At 41.8% G+C, this 12,827-nt stretch overlaps 1 pseudogene; it reads right to left on the bottom strand.

Annotated features, from left to right (window-relative positions):
- Positions 1 to 291: 291 nt before the first annotated feature.
- Positions 292 to 402, bottom strand: LOC116983272 (annotated as a pseudogene).
- Between the last annotated feature and the right edge of the window lie 12,425 nt (positions 403 to 12,827).

The following is a 12,827-nucleotide window of genomic DNA, read 5'->3' as shown; positions in this document are numbered from 1 at the left end:
AAGAAGCCATTACCATTGTGTGGCTGGTTGTTATATTTTGTAAATAACCTAGGTGCTAATGTAAACACATTAGGTAGTGCTCTATACTGCTAGAGCTGAGCCATCCAATTGGATAAAAATAACGTCCATGGTCACCTGTTATGGGTACTGAAATAGTAAGCATCCTTTGAATCAATGCTTGCCATTTTCGTTCTTAAAACGAATATACTTAACAATAGAAAAGGTTTCTGTTCTTAAAACGAATATATCGTATTATTTATTTATTTATTTATTTATTTTTTATTATTATTTTTATTTTAATTTTTTTTAAATATATGGTCCCTAGATAAGGGACATATCAGATATTTAAACTGATAAGAACAGATATTATGCTTGATCTTAGCCAAAAAGCCGAGATCTGATCTATGTTTGATGCGTCAAGCGCCATATCCTATTTTGTTAGGAAGGGAATGCGTAGATAATAATTCTTCCCTTGCAATGCAGCTAAAACCCCATCTGTTGCTGATGTCCAGTATCTGTATCCCATATGACATATTTGGTAATTGGTGATTATGTCTGGATACGAGTAGATCGGCATCTGGTGTTCCATATCGTGTAGAAACATTAGCAAATACTATAGCGCAATATCCATTTGGTGTTCCCCTCCAAATTCCTCTCTCGATATATCAGCTGGACTAGAAGATTATGTGTTGTAAAATTCTATTGTGTATCCCCGGATACTGTTTAAGATATGAGTGTCAAAAAGTTATTTATTCGATGTCTTCTCGCACAAACCTCCTTGCTTCCTCTTGGTTTTACTGTTTTCTTCTGGATCCCCGAGGCCGTGTGTTGTGGGTGTACACATCTTCCAGCATAGGGGCGATACCTTTGAGGATGATGTTTGGACGTTTAGATGAGCTCCAGTTTGGCTTCATTGTCCAACTCCTTGACCTTCTAGATAGGTCACCTCCAAATAAAAAGATTTTGCTAGGAGGTTTCGGGTTTACACAGGCCCCCGTCAATCCCGGTTGGATGTAACCAGATGCATAAATTGATTAGTTTAGTACATTCAGGGATTTACAATCCCTGGTGGCAAGTGACAGCTATGGTGTCAGCTAATGTTTGCCCCTGCAGTAGATAGAAAACATATGGTCTATGCTGGCTTCTAACCTGGTTTGTAGATCTTTCCCAGTTAGCTTTACTCACAGCTGTACTGTTGTTCCGCCTGAAACATAGACAGACATTCCCGTGTGACTTCCCAGATGGGAATGGAATTTGTCAGTAAATTTTTCGACTGCTAAATCCTTCAGTCACAACATAAGTATTCCTGTATTTCTATCAGGAAAGGACCAATAATGCACTCTATGTACTTTGTGACTTAGAAAAGGCATCACCTCATTGTTACAGCTCTTACATCTGTTTACCTGTCCAGGGTTTGCCCTAGACTTGACCCCAGCACTCTTCTGACAGAAGAGTCTACTGGGGAGAGAGAAGCATGATTATAGCCCTATAGAAAAGGTGCTGCTTCCTTCTCCCTGAGTCTGTCTTTTCCTCAAACACTTCCCTGTAATAGTAGAAGTGAAATACAGCCCTGTATAAGGTGCTGCTATGGGACTTACCCACTGGAGGATTTCTTCTTGGACCTGCATCGCTGCAAAACGGTATGTTCTCGCAGGTGCAGGTCCCGCAGTGCCAATGCGATGCAGTGTACACGGCCACTGTGCCGCCGGTATCCCCGTTGGCCTGCGGTGCTCCAAAGCGCGGTGCAGTGCTCACAGCACTGAGCCGCCCGTACTGCCGTTAGCCTGCGGTGCTCCAACGCGGTGCAGTCCCTCGGGGAGCTGGCCGCTCGCAAACCGCAGGTATGGCAGTTTTAACGCGGTGCAGTGCTTCCCGCACTGTGCCGCTCCTTCTCCACTTGGGCCTGGGGTGCTCCAACGTGATCCAGTCCTCTCGGGGAATTGGCCGCTCGCGACCCAGGCCCAGCAGCTCCAACGCGTACTCAGTGCTCTCAGGCACTGAACGCTTGCCGCTATTTTTAGTGCTGTGGAAAAACCCAGCACCTTCCAGCCCCTCGGACCCATGTAGTATAGATCCGTGGGGCTGTTGTCCGAGCCGTCGGAATGACGGCTCCAGAATGCTCCACCGCTGTCGGCGTCCTGCTGGAGCTGAGGTCGGCTCCGGCTCCCGTTTAAGGGAGATAGTGGTTCCCGGCCGTTGCTGGCTGCCTGCAGTTCTGCAGACTCTCCCCAGCCAGCTTTCATCAGCCTTCCTGTATAAAAGGTAAGTCAAGAAACTAAGTTCTCCTACCTTACTGTTGCAGGTTCAACCCTGCCGTTTGGGAGGAACGTCCTCCCCTCGTAATGACTTGTTCACAATGCGTGTAGCGATATGACACGCATACGTACTGGCGGGCTCTTCATGTAGTCACTCACGTGACTCCGAAGTAAAATTATAATTTAAACTCAGGAATGGATGAAGTGGAGAACTGAATAAATTAAAGAACAACAAGGCAGGTACGGGATACTGAGTTGGATGATCAGCCATGATCATATTGAATGGCGGTGCAGGCTCGAAGGGCCGAATGGCCTAATCCTGCACCTAATTTCTATGTTTCTATGTTTCTATGAAATGAATAAGGGATTGGAAAAAATGGACTGAATGGCTTCTTTCTAAGATTAACATGGAGCAGCTTCCATTTCAGTGAAGGGATACTGGAAAGCTGCTCATGCCCATGAATAAACCTCCTAGTTATACAATAGACAATAGGTGCAGGAGTAGGCCATTCAGCCCTTCGAGCCAGCACCGCCATTCAATGTGATCATGACTGATCATCCACAATCAGTAGCCTTCTCCCCATATCCCCTATACTTAAGAGCCTTATCTAGCTCTCTCTTGAAAGTATCCAGAGAACCGGCCTCCACTGCCTTCTGGGGCAGAGAATTCCACAGATTCACAACTCTCTGTGTGAAAAAGTGTTTCCTCATCTCCATTCTAAATGACTTATCCCTTATTCTTAAAGTGTGGTCCCTGGTTCTGGATTCCCCGAACATCGGGAACATGTTTCCTGCCTTCAGCGTGTCCAAACCCTTAATAATCTTACATGTTTCAATAAGATACCCTCTCATCCTTCTAAATTCCAATATACAAGCACAGCTGCTCCATTCACTCAGCATATGACAGTCCCTCCATCCGGGAATTAACCTTGTGAACCGACGCTACACTCCCTCAATAGCAAGAAAGTCCTTCCTCAAACTCGTGGACCAAAACTGCATGCAATATTCCAGGTGTGGTCTCACTAGGGCCCTGTACAACTGCAGGAGGACCTCTTTGCTCCTATACTAAACTCCTCTTGTTATGAAGGCCAACATGCCATTTGCTTTCTTCACTGCATGCTTACTTTCATTAACTGATGAACAAGGAACCCCAAATCCAATTGTACTTCCCCTTTTCCCAACTTGACACCATTTAGATAATAATGTGTCTTCCTGTTTTTGCTACCAAAGTGCATAACCTCACATTTATCCACATTAAACTGTATCTGCCATGCATCTGCCTACTCACCCAACCTGTCCAAATCACCCTGCATTCTCATAGCATCCTCCTCACAGTGTCATCAGCAAATTTGCTAATGTTACTTGCATCCCTTCATTTAAATAATTAATCTATATTGTAAATAGCTGCGGTCCCAGCACTGAGCTTTGCGGTATCCCACTAGTCACTGCCTGCATTTCTAAAAGGGACCCGTTAATCCCTACTCTCTGTTTCCTGTGTGCCAACCAATTTTCTATCCATGTCAGCACTCTACACCATAATACCATGTGCCCTAATTTTGCCCACTAATCTCCAATGTGGGACCTTATCGAATGCTTTCTGAAAGTCCAGGTACACTCTATCCACCGGCTCTCCCTAGTCCATTTTCCTAGTTACATCCTCAAAAAATTCCAAAGGATTACTCAAGCATGATTTCCCCTTCGTAATTCCATGCTGACTGACCGATCCTGTTATTGCTAAGCAAATGTGCGGCTATTTCATCTTTTATATTTGACCAGCATCTTCCCCACCATGAATGTCAGGCTAACTGGTCTATAATTCCCTGTTTTCTCTCTCCCACCTTTCTTAAAAAGTGGGATAACATTAGCTACCCTACAATCCACAGGAACTGTTCCTTATAGAACATTGGAAAATGATCGCTAATGCATCCACGATTTCTAGAGCCACTTCCTTAAGTACCCTGGGATATAGACCATAAGGCCCTGGTGATTTATCAGCCTTCAGTACCATCAGTTTACCCAACATCATTCCCTGCTTAATATGGATTTCCTTCAGTTCCTCCATCACCCCAGGTCCTCTGGCCACTAGTACATCAGGAAGATTGTTTGTATCTTCCTTAAGGGGCTTTCCCACTTGGGCGACCTAATTGGCGAGTTTAGAAGAGTTTAAAAAAATGAAGTGTTGAAGACTTCCTTCGAATATGTAGAAGACCTCCTTCGACCTCCTTCGACTAGCTACGACTAACTTCGGGAAAATTGGACACCGAATAGTGGAGAGTGATGACGACCTCCTTCGATCTCCTTCGACCTCCCTTTGACTATGATGAAGACTATTTACGACTACCTTCAACTACCCTCGATTACCTACGACTAACATGCCGACCTACTACGACTTACTACAACTAAACCTACAAGTAAAAAAGTATCGATTTTTTCCATGGCGACCTTTTTTTACTCGCGGGCATTTCTTAACATATTGAAAAAAAACGCCGCAACCTAGCTGAGGCCTCGAGTACGCGGAGACCACTCTCGAGCATGAAGGAGAGTTACGAAGACCTCCTATGACCTCGTGTCGACCATGCTGCGAGTATGAGACTAGGGCAAACTCGCCAGAACTCGCAGATTAGCTTGCCCAAGTGGGACAGGCCCTTTAGTGAAGACGGATCCAAAGTAACTGTTCAACTCATCTGCCATTTTCTTGTTCCCCATAATACATTTACCCTTTTCAGTCTTCAAGGGTCCAACTTTGGTCTTAACTCATTTTTTCCTCTACACATACCTAAAGAAGCTTTTACTGTCCTCCTTTTTATATTCTTGGCTAGCTTACCTTCGTACCTCATCGTTTCTCCCTGTATTCATGTCCTGAAAGCCCCATCGTCATGTCCTGAAAGAGAAAGTCAGAAGTGTGGGGTTAAAAAAAACAAAATACACTCACCCAGTAAAAATTTGGTAGTTTTGGAAAATCTATCAGAACTTTTATGCATCTTATCAGGATTTTGTAAAATTTAAATTTATCTCCTTTCCATGTAAATCTAAAAGAAAATGTAAAATAGCATATACAGAAGTGACCAATGACTTGCATTTGGGCAATATCTAATTCATTCGATTCTTTGAGCCTGAAACAAATCACGGAAAACCAAGCAAAACTCTCCATGTTTGATCATAGGGAAAAATAAGTGTGACAGTTCCCCAGCCTGAATAAACAAGCTCCAGAAAGAACCAGAATTAATTTGAAGTATGACATTAATGCAGAAAGTAAAATGAATGGAGACTCTAGTCAGCAGTGAATAGCCACGGAATTGGGCAGCAAGGAGATGAATTGTGAAAAAATGCAGAGACCATGGGAATGATGATCAGAAAAAAAAAAGCTGCAAAGCAGGAGTGGCCTGAATATTAATTGAAACTGCAGTGACTTAAGCAGGCATTGGTTTTCAAAATAATTTTAAGTTGTAGAAGTTTAAATAAGAAACTAATTGCCCTCGCTGAATGGAAATGTAAAATATCAGTGTAATGGGACATTAAGCTATTTTTAAACCATTTAGAGAGACAGTGGGGAGACAATGAATACACGCAGGATGAAAATGTGGAGAGCCTCGCAACTTCTGTTTGATTTATTCATAAGGTGTATAATACCAGATTCAAGTTTTGACAGCACCCGAGTCTTGTGAAGGGGTGCAATAACTCTGATACCATGGCAGCATTACGCTTATGTCTATGAAGCTTTGCATTACTTACCTCAATTAGTCATCCAGGTAATTTTCTATCACCTATGAAACTGAAAGGGAGGGATTTTATGCAGACCATTTAATGGGGGCTTAGTGGGTTCAGATGACTAATTGGTGGAACGTGGCTTTCGGGCAGATGCAGAGGAAGTGACCAGAATGTTAGTGCACCAAAATACATAAATTGCTGGAGTAACTCAGCGGGTCAGGCAGCATCTCTGGAGAAAATTGATAGGTAATGTTTTGGGTCAGCACCTGACTCGAAACGTCACCTATCCATGTTCTCCAGAGGTACTGTCACTCCAGCACTCTGTGTCTTTTCTTGTAAACCTGCATCTGCAGTTCCTTATTTCTCCATGAATGTTACTGCAGATGGTGAACTTTGGTTCTATGGAATGAACAAGACAAGAGGAACCTTGATATTTAAACACAACACACAGATTTTTTAAAAGCATTATGTATTAAAAATTAATTTTACCCAGACTGAACACAACAATGGCCATTTCCCGATTGGTTCATGTTGCTTGAGAAATTTCACTGAGCTAATGACTCACATTTCTGAGCATACTGTATTTTTTTGCATTAGTCATGCACTAGATGCTATCATTCCCAGTGCAATGCTCCTCACAGAGCACTGGTGGGGAAATTGAAGCAGGTAGGCAAGAAAGCCACCAACATTGAGCATGCTGAAAGAAGTAGGGTCTCCTGTGGTAGTTCTGGGTATGGATTTTCCACAGCAAATGCCATACTCAATTTTCATCTCTTAAACCCACACCTCTATTGGTACCATTGCTTGCAACTGTCCACTCTTGCTTCTGAATGTATCTCCCAAAAAAAAGCCCAGATCCCAATTCCCTAACCATCCTATCTCTTGTCGCTCCATGACCCTTGAACTCCAATAGTATTTCCTCCTGACCTCCTAACAATTGACCCCATCCCAATCCTTCTGTTAGGCAACCTGCTGACCACGTCAAGCTTCTTACCTGTTCAACAACTGATTTCCTTGCTCCAATCATCTCCTTCCCAACACACTCCCCCAAACTAAACCTGGGTATTGGATGCTACATATTTGCTTACAAGAGTGTGTAATGCCCTGATCATTGATTGTTATTGGTATATGTAATTGGAATTATAGAAACATAGAAAATAGGTGAGAAGGCCATTTGGCCCTTTGAGATTGTGATCATGACTGATGATCAGTAACAGATCAGTAACCCGTGCCTGCCTTCTCCCCATACCCCTTGATTCCGCTAGCCCCTAGAGCTCTATCTAAATTTCTTTTAAATTCATCCAGTGAATTGGCCTCCACTGCTTTCTTTGGCAGAGAATTCCACAAATTCACAACTCTCGGGGTGATTTTCTTTTTCTCATCACAGTTTTAAATGGCCTCCCTTTTATTCTTCAACTGTGGCCCCTGGTTCTGGACTCCCCCAACATTGGGAACATTTTTCCTGCAACTACCTTGTCCAGTCCTTTTATAATTGTTTATGTTTCTATAAGAATGTTTAGTTTAGTTTAGTTATGCAGCATGGAAACTGGCCCTTCAGTCTACCGAGTCTATAACAACCATCAATCACCATGTTCACATTAGTTCAGTGTATTCCCATTTTCTCAACCACTCCCTACACATTACGGACAATTTTACAGGGGGCCAATTACCCGACAAACCTGCATGTCTTTGGATGTTTGAGGAAACTGGAACACCCAGCAGAAACCCATGTGGTCACAGGGAGAATGTGCAAACTCCACACAAACACAACACCCAAGGTGAGGATCAAACCCAGGCCTCTCGCACTGTGAGGCAGTCTTTCGAGTTTCTTGACAAGGGATTGTGTGTTCTCTGACAGGCAGAGTGAAGGGGAAATGTAGCAGAAATATTTAACATTCTGGATGGTTTGATCAAGTAAGTAGGGAAAACCTGTTCCATCTGACAGGAGGCCAGATGATCAAAAGACCAAGATATAAAATAATTAACAAGGAATTTATTTTCTATTCCATGTCATTATCTTGAATATATTAACTAGCAGCAGCAGGTTCACTATGAATTTGAAGTGTCATTTTGATATAAATGGTAACATTTATGGGACTTGAGGAAAGAGCATTAGAGTGAAACTAGTTTGTAAACTATTTCACACACCCAAGAAGGTCAGTAAGGCAAAGGAGATTGTGATTGACTTCAGGAAGCGAAGCAGTACACAAACCACAGTTTACATTGAAGTAGAAATGATTGAAAGCTTCAAGTTCAATAGACAATAGACAATAGGTGCAGGAATAAGGCATTCGGCCCTTCGAGCCAGCACCCCCATTCGCTGTGATCATGGCTAATCATCCACAATCAGTACCCCATTCCTGCCTTCTCCCCATATCCCCTGACTCCACTATCTTTAATAGCTCTATCGAACTCTCTCTTGAGAGCATCCAGACAATCAGCCTCTGCCTTCTGAGGCAGAGAATTCCACAGATTCACAACTGTGGGTGAAAAAGTTTTTCCCCATCTCGGTTCAAAATGGCCTCCGCCTTATTCTTAAACTGTGGCCCCTGCACTCCCCCAACATCAGGAACATCTGCCTTCCTGTTGTTGCTACCAAAGTGGATAACCTCTCATTTATCCACATTAAACTGCATCTCCCATGCATCTGCTCACTCACCCAGCCTGTCCAAGTCACCCAGCATCCTCATAGCATCCTCCTCACAGTTCGCACAGCCACCCAGCTTTGTGTCATCTGCAAATTTGCTAATGTTACTTTTAATCCCTTCGTCTAAATCATTAATGTATATTGTAAATGGCTACGGTCCCAGCACCAAGCCTTGCAGTACACCAGTAGTCACTGCCTGCCATTTTGAAAGGGACCCGTTAATCCCTACTCTTTGTTTCCTCTCTGCCAACCAATTTTCTATCCATGTCAGTACCTTACCCCCAATACCAAATGCTCTAATTTTGCCCACTAATCTCATATGTGGGACCGTATAAAAGGCTTTCTGAAAGTCCAGGTACACTACATCCACTGGCTCTCCCTTGTCCAGTTTCCTAATTGCATCCTCTAAAAATTCCAGAAGATTTGTCAAGCATAATTATGCTGGTGGCCTTGCCAAGGCAGTCTGAAGTTCCTGAGGAGTAAATATCACCAGCAACTTGTCCTGGACCAGCAATATCGAAGCTATGGCCAAGAAAGCACACCAACGCCCCTACTTTCTTAGAAGGATTCGGAAGTTTAGCATAAAACTCTCACATACAGTACTTCTACAGATGCACCATATGATGCATTTTATTGGGATGCATCACAGCATGGTCTGGGAACAGCTGCGTGCAAGACCATAAGAAATTGCAGAGAATTGCCCAGACGATCACACAAGCCAACCACTCTTCTAGTTACTCCATTTACACTTCAGTCTGCCTAGGCAAGGACACCAGCATAATCAAAGACAAGTCTCACCCTGGACACTCAAAGTCAAAGTTAATTTTATTTGCCACACTCCGTCTTCTCCCCTCTTTCATCAGGCAAGGGTTACAGAAGTGTGAAAACGCACACCTTGATTCGGGGACAGTTTCTTCCCAGCTGTTATTAGGCCACTAAACCACCCTATCACCAACTAGAGAGCAGTCCTGAGCTACCATCTAGCACATTGGAGACCGTCGGACTATCTTTAATTGGACTTTACTGGACCTTATCTTGCACTAAACTTCATTCCCTTTATCCTATATCTGTACACTGTGGACGGCTTGATTGTAATCACGTTTAGTTTTCTGCTTACTGGATAGCACATGATAAAAAAGCTTTTCACTGTACTTCGGTACACATGACAATAATCTAAACTAAACTAAATATACAATAAATTATCAATTATTTGAGGTGAACTAGCATAAACTCAGAAGGCTGACTGGCCTTTTTAGATGCATTACTTTGTGATAGTACCAATTTTATCCTGAGAATAAAGCTATATCATAAAGCATTGCAGTACTACTGAAAGAACATACAGAATCAGATTTTGACAGCTTATTCTTTTGTAGTTTTGTAGTTTTAGTTATACCATGACGACTTTTAAGACTCAGATTCCTGTATTCATATCTTCAATGCTGCAATATGTAAAGATTCCTTAGATGAGAGAGATGGACCCTAGATTGTGTCCTGCAATATTTATCTGTACATAATGTACTCAATTGAATTCATTAAAAAGCTGATCATGATGTGAAATTAGTTACTCATAGCATAGTCTGGAGAGTCCACAGGGCATGCAAAATCTATTCAGGGTCTTCATGTATATGACACTGTATTGCATACATTAAATATTAATGTGCAAGGAACTCATTTTCCAGAAAGTCAGTGTCTCAAGGTCACCAATGGATTTTAAAACATTTACACCATGTGGGCTGTAAATTCAATGTATTGTTTGCTTCCTTTAACCTTCCGTAGGAATATTTATCTAACCAGCCATCAATCACTCAAACTACTAACGCACTTTATGAGAAATTGGCTCACATCTAAATATTCGGTCAGGAAGGAGCTGCGAAAGAGAGAGTAAGAACGAGCTCCCGAAGGAGCCCCAGCTCATTGTTATGCCATCAATAAAGGAAAAGATACCATAAGTTACTCAAATCTGTGAGTTGGGGAAATATTGTAAATTTTGTTTTATTAAAACCAAGCAATGATCAACCAAAAAACGATACCTTAATAAACAGTCAAGGATATATTGGTTTGATAGAATATGACGGTTCATGCAAATAAACACCAATAAAGACACCTTTGAGTTTAAAATTGTTTATTGAATGATACTGCTGGTCTGTACTTTTGTGTCAAGGAAATAACCCTCCTTCTTCTTGCGTATGGCATGCACAGCCTAAAGTTGTAGGACAACTTGTTCTATTTGATCTTATTTGATTGTGCATGCCAGGTTGATTGCATTCGTCAAAATAGGGCGGACCACGTGAACCATTCTGTTTGATGTGAACAGTTTTCCTCAACATACCCTTCTCGACCAACTAAATTCCTCTTCTTCCAAGTAAAGGAATGCAGCCAGTCATCTTAAAGCATTGTAATAATGATACATGCCCAGTTCATTGAGCTGGAATGAGGATATCAATGAAGAAGGGTTCCAACCTGAGACGTCAGGCACAATGGCCTAGCAGTGAACGTCACCCATCCAGTTCCCTCCACAGATGGTGCATGGTCCACTGTGTTTGTCTAGCAGTTTGTTTTTTGCTCAAGATTCCATCTGTCATCTCTTGTGTCTCCAAATTTTACTCCCTGAAGGACATCAGGGAAATAAATATTCCCTCTAGATTCATGGTCACCATTGCTCTCACCAGCATTATTTAATTACCTGAATTTAAATTAACCAGCAGCTATCATGGGATTTGGATTCCCATCTCAAGATTATTAATTTTAGCCCCTAGACACTGGGTTAATAAATTAGCCACTGTGTTGCAGAATCTTATTAAAGTCAAGATAACAAAAGGAGTGTCTAACAGCCTAATTCAATAAAATAGTCCTAATATAAACTAATTCAAAGTGGGTGTGCAGTAATATGAAAGCATTAGCCAGTTATCCATGCCAAACAGAATTGATTTTATTTTTTTAATTTCATGTTCTGGTTTGCAAAACTTCTCTTCATTTTGATTTTCTCAGGTCCAATTCTTTATTTACATCAGTAGCTATTCTAAAAAATTAGTGCTTTGTTTTGAATCTCTCTCATCGATAGGAAAAAGTTTGGAGGGACATGGGCCAAATGCACGCAAAGGGAACCGGCTTAGATGGGGTATCTTGGGAGACAAGGAGAAGTTCTGCTGAAGGGCCTGTTTCCATGGTTTCTGTGCGTCATTCTGTTGCGAGTGCATCTTACAAGACTTTCTCAACATTCATCAGTTAATATACACATCTTACTGTGCCCTTCTTTGCTCATTTTATGTTTTCTGAAATACTCCCATGGTTCAAAAAGCAATTACAAAGGAATCTGTCTTGACACAGAGGTTTTCATGTCTAATGCACACTGTGATGTTAACCAGCATGTTGACATGTTGGGTGTACTGCTATACTTTATCTTCATATTCCAACCACTCCTCTCTTTGAAGCTCCCACAAATAACTAGATTGAACAATCTCTTACCAGCATCTTTTAAAGAGATCAGGATCTGCATATGGTTTGGTCAGCTGGACTATATAGCGTGTCAGTACAATTGGTCGTACTTTTCAAACTTTTAAATGTCAGGCATAGTTTTAAGGTGAAAGTGTCAAAATTTAAACGAGATGTGTGGGGCAAGTGGTTTTCTTTACACAGAGAGTCATTGCTGCCTGCGTGGTGGTTGAAGCTGATTGAAATGTGTTGTTTAAGAACTTTAGGAATGGATGGATATGAATCACATAAAGGCAGAAGAGATCAGTTTCTTGGCACCATGTTCAGTATTGACATTGTGGGCAGAAGAGCCTTTTTTCTGTGCTGTGTTGTTTTATATTCTATGTTCTAAAAGACAAAGGGTACAAATGGTGGAATCTGAAAGGGAAGGAAGGTGGGAAGTGAAATGTAGAACTGGAGGGAAAGGTGGAATGACAGAGAGAAGGGTAGAGGTGTTCCAGCTACTCACAAAGCCTTATCAAAAGGGCATAAGTGAAAGCAGCAGGATTAGGCCATTCGGCCCATCAAGTATACTCTGCCATTCCATCATGGCTGATCTTGTGTTGTGTTACATTAATAATTATAGTGTATTAAAATATCACTTTTAGTGGATGGAACACATCTGAGCATACAACAAATGTTGTTTTTCTACTCTCATGAATAATCATACAATAAATGATGGGAATTATATTGATTGGACAGAAACATAGAAGCATAGAAAAAAAGGTGCAGGAGTAGACCATTCG

The sequence above is a fragment of the Amblyraja radiata genome, chromosome 1 (assembly GCF_010909765.2).
Source record: "Amblyraja radiata isolate CabotCenter1 chromosome 1, sAmbRad1.1.pri, whole genome shotgun sequence".
In the NCBI taxonomy this organism is placed as follows: Eukaryota; Metazoa; Chordata; class Chondrichthyes; order Rajiformes; family Rajidae; genus Amblyraja; species Amblyraja radiata.
This window is presented reverse-complemented; position numbering and strand designations above follow the sequence as displayed.